Source organism: Helianthus annuus, chromosome 11 (assembly GCF_002127325.2).
Source record: "Helianthus annuus cultivar XRQ/B chromosome 11, HanXRQr2.0-SUNRISE, whole genome shotgun sequence".
Taxonomy (NCBI): Eukaryota; Viridiplantae; Streptophyta; class Magnoliopsida; order Asterales; family Asteraceae; genus Helianthus; species Helianthus annuus.
The window spans coordinates 17,020,501-17,022,936 of record NC_035443.2 but is presented as its reverse complement, the minus strand read 5'-3'; the positions used below and the strand labels follow the sequence as shown (position 1 = coordinate 17,022,936).

General features: G+C 34.1%; 1 long non-coding RNA gene across 1 annotated transcript; it reads right to left on the bottom strand.

Annotated features, from left to right (window-relative positions):
• Nucleotides 1-222: 222 nt before the first annotated feature.
• Nucleotides 223-1,157, bottom strand: LOC110889776. The gene is made up of 3 exons (XR_002563922.2): nt 873-1,157; nt 695-771; nt 223-458 (listed from the first exon to the last, which is right to left on the bottom strand). It is a non-coding gene; the product is annotated as an uncharacterized LOC110889776 (long non-coding RNA).
• Between the last annotated feature and the right edge of the window lie 1,279 nt (nt 1,158-2,436).

The following is a 2,436-nucleotide window of genomic DNA, read 5'->3' as shown; positions in this document are numbered from 1 at the left end:
TAATTTATTTATAGAAATAATTTTCTAATACGACACCTATTAGACATGTTTCCTTCTACACAGGTCTTTTTTAGGTTACCCCATTTGAGCATTTAGAAATAAAACAACTCACAGTTGTAAACAGGTCAAAATTGTCATCAATAATATCAATATCAACCTTTATGTTTCTGTCCTTTTTCTGCGATGATTGCGAACAAGAAATGGTGATGTGAAAAAGGTACAAAATCAAACATGCTAACTTGGAATAGAGTTTGAATTATGACTCGGGCAACAGGAGGGGGCCATATAACAAGTAAACACCCAAGCCGGGTTGGGTAATGATCTTTAACAAGTACAACACATGATCTCAACGTTTTTACAAGGATTCCAAAAAAATGAGAGTCCACAGTGCCTGAAAACAGTGATCTGAGCATGTTCCGGATCATGCAAGTTTAGAACTTCATATTCCACCTGGGAAACTGAAACAAAAAAATATGATTTTATACATGTTATTAACCACCAAATCGTTGTTGGAAAAAAAAGGAAAAAAAAAACCAATGGAAAATACAAATTCTAGTGGATTGCATTCCACATATACGACAATATCATTATTAAAAGAACTTTTGTTCCATTTAATTCACTTCGACACTTAAAAAAAATTAACCTGGGTTTAGTATACACTCCATGAAAAGTACAAAGGCAACTAAAAATTAACCTGGGTTTAGTATACACTCGATTCCGGTTGATGTTTGCCCATTCTACCCATTTGTTATCCAACAAGTCACATACGTCCTGTTTTATAATATTCACATGAAAGTCATTTAGTTAGACTTTTGACAAAAAAAATATTTACAGTTTTACATATGCCAAAAGAAAAGTTTACTTCAACACACCTCAATGAAAGAGACACGCAATTGGAACAATCGAACCCGAAAACTTACCCCAGCCCTACCGATTCTGATGAAGAATACACCGCCGTCGCAACTGTTCAAATCCCAATGATCGGAGATTTCGGGCATGTTTGGCTAAGCTTTTAGAAAACAACTTATTGCTTTGTTATCATCGGTTGCCAGAGGTCTACGCTCAGTCCCTTCTCTTTGTTCTCGCTATTTCATGTCCTCCAAAGTCCAAACGATGATAACAAAGACATAGAGGGTCGTGAGGAGAAGAAACGATTCCAATTGACTGGAGTTAATTTTAGGGTTATTCCATGGATGAAATTCCTAAAACACCCTTAAGGTGTCTTAAAATTTTGGAAAAGATGTAATTTTAAAGGCTTTATTTTCTTGTACATATTGTTCTAAAGTTTATACGTTATGTAAAATTACAACTTTGTACATCACTTCTCCTTTTTAATATATTATAGATTATAGATACTCTATTTATTTGTGCCTCTGGTTTTACTTATTGTATTAGAAGCTAATTACCTATTTCCAGAGTATGTTTATATTAGCTTTTAATTGCTTATGAACTAAATAGTCCACTTTTCAGTAAACCGTATATATATATGCTCTGAAAGTTAAAATAGTTCATACAAGAACATAATCAGGTTTTATTTTTGGAAATAACAATAAAATGTATAAAAATACAACCATATACTTATCTAAAACACCATAAAAATACATCGGCTAATAAACGAAATAACCATAGCAGAACCACAATCGCTGATTAACTGAACCTTGCTTACGGTTAACACTTTTCATTTAACCGAACCCGTGGTTAACCAAACCCACGGTTAAAGAGGGGGGAGGGGGGGAGAAAGGTACGGTGGGATGGGTTTTATATAAAATAAACAAAATAGTAGTGTTAATTCTAACGAAAATTTCCAAAAAAAAATTCTGTAGTGGAAAGTATTGGCTTTTTAAGAGTTCGACCCCACCGAATTGGATTTTGACAGTTCAACCCTCATTGAGTTTTTGTTCAAGCTCCGCCACTCTAAGTTAACAAACCTCCTTTGACTGCCATAGAAAAGTAAGCTGAAATGGCAACAAAATTCTTGTTATGTCCCTGTGCTGAAAAAAAAAAAACTTTTTTTTTCTTTCTAAAATGACATATGTACCTAAATGTAAGGGGCATTTTGACAGTTTACTTTAATAATAATCATAACTAGGATTACGACCCGCCGCAATGCGGCGGAGATTCTTTAGTTATAACTAAGTCAATCTAGGACCCGCACGTTATGTTAAATCTGTCAAACGGGGAAAAATAGACGATGTAAAAACGTTCACCCACACACGCACGTTGCGTCGTGTTAACTCGCATAATTTAGAACGAAACATAAAAACGTTAAACCAAAGACGCACGTTGCGATGTGTTAAGTCGCAAAATTAGAACCAAGCATAAAGCGAAAAATTTGCGGAAAATGGTTTTCTATAAAGGACCAAAATTGAAAATAAAAAAAGTTATGAGGATAGATTGCAAAAGATAAAAAGTTTTGAGATAAAAGTAAAAAGGGAA